Source organism: Poecilia reticulata, linkage group LG6 (genome assembly GCF_000633615.1).
Source record: "Poecilia reticulata strain Guanapo linkage group LG6, Guppy_female_1.0+MT, whole genome shotgun sequence".
Taxonomy (NCBI): domain Eukaryota; kingdom Metazoa; phylum Chordata; class Actinopteri; order Cyprinodontiformes; family Poeciliidae; genus Poecilia; species Poecilia reticulata.
The window spans coordinates 186,558-187,938 of NC_024336.1; the positions used below are offsets into that span (position 1 = coordinate 186,558).

Genomic DNA, 1,381 nt, shown 5'->3' on the forward strand with positions numbered 1-1,381 from the left:
TTAATATAACCTCAATCATATTTGTTCGTAACTTAACATGTTCAAATGTTTAAAAATCGATTTAGTTTTAAAAGGAATGATAGTTGACGGTTTGTCCCCCGATTTTCGCTGGGTGCAATATGCGCGCGCATCCTCAGCGGGCTTAGGCGACACCACCAACAGTAATCGCGGAGGAGAGCGAGCAGAGCTATTAATAAAGTGGGTATATTATGCTTTTTGAAAATAAAATAACTTTTGCGATAAATTAGTTGTGTAAACCTGAATTATGTGCTCGGCTTATTAACATGTAGCTYAATTACAAACATGCTCGGACTTATCCGATCCCCTGCAGCCGCTGGCTCTTCTCGCCCGCTTTGTCATCGGGTGCGGCTCGTTAAGGCTCGTTAAGCCGAGAGAGAACGACCGTCTCCCGGCACATTGCTTTCAAACTCCCGCTGGCTTTCGGCAACTAGTTAAAAGCAAAAATAACACTATCTAATGTTTGCTAATTTTATTAGTTACTATTAATTACAAATACATTTATTTAATGGTGCTGAAAGTTATTCAGCACTAAGTTAGGGTTTAAGTTAAGTTTTACTTCTAAATTAAATTATATGTGTTATTTTATTTTATTAAGTGCTATATTTATTTTTAGGAACATAAAAATTACTCTGAACATTTGAAGTTGCTGGCTAATTACAAGTCATTTGCAGTGGAGACAGCTATAAGATTGAATTCAGTCATTCTTAAAGTTTGATTTGTGATTTTGTCTTTTCTGATAGATTTTGTAATTTTACATCCAGGATCTTCAGGAGAATTAAGCGAAACCCAAACTCCTTGTACTCAACGAAGACCTTCTGTATGGCGAAGAACATGAGTCTGCTCCCTCAAGGTATTGAAGCTCAGAAGAAATGTTCTCTAAAATGTTTTCATGCTTTGTAGTTACCGCAACATTTTAACACTAGCTTATGTTTGATACAGACGAAGATGTAGTCCTGCAGCTGCTGCTAGTACTCCTCCCTGCTCCACCTTACACATTTGGGAGAAGTTTCAGACCCATCAACCTGGAAGTTCAGAAGGCTTCATTGATATCCAGCCTGTAAGTCAACATTCATCTCTGAATTATGCTCAAATTGTTTAAATAAGTGCATCACATTCAGTAGTGAGGTTTTGTGTTGAATTAGAATCAGTCAGAAATTAGTTTTTGAGAATGTAGCTCTTTACCTTTAAATTGACTAAAGGCCTGTTTCTGTGTCTTCTCTCTCTTGTTCTCAACGAAGATCTTTTGTACGGCCAAGTAGAGGAAGGAGCAGCCATTTTCTCAACAACATGAATTTTCTCCCTTAAGGTATTGAAGCTCAAGAGATGCTTTCTAAACTGTTTTTAACATTTAACTTTTTAA

At 37.1% G+C, this 1,381-nt stretch overlaps 1 long non-coding RNA gene across 1 annotated transcript; it reads left to right on the top strand.

The window, feature by feature from the left end:
• Positions 1-13: 13 nt before the first annotated feature.
• Positions 14-1,326, top strand: LOC103465660 (uncharacterized). The gene is made up of 3 exons (XR_533827.1): positions 14-871; positions 961-1,078; positions 1,260-1,326. It is a non-coding gene; the product is annotated as an uncharacterized LOC103465660 (long non-coding RNA).
• The last annotated feature ends 55 nt before the right edge of the window (positions 1,327-1,381 follow it).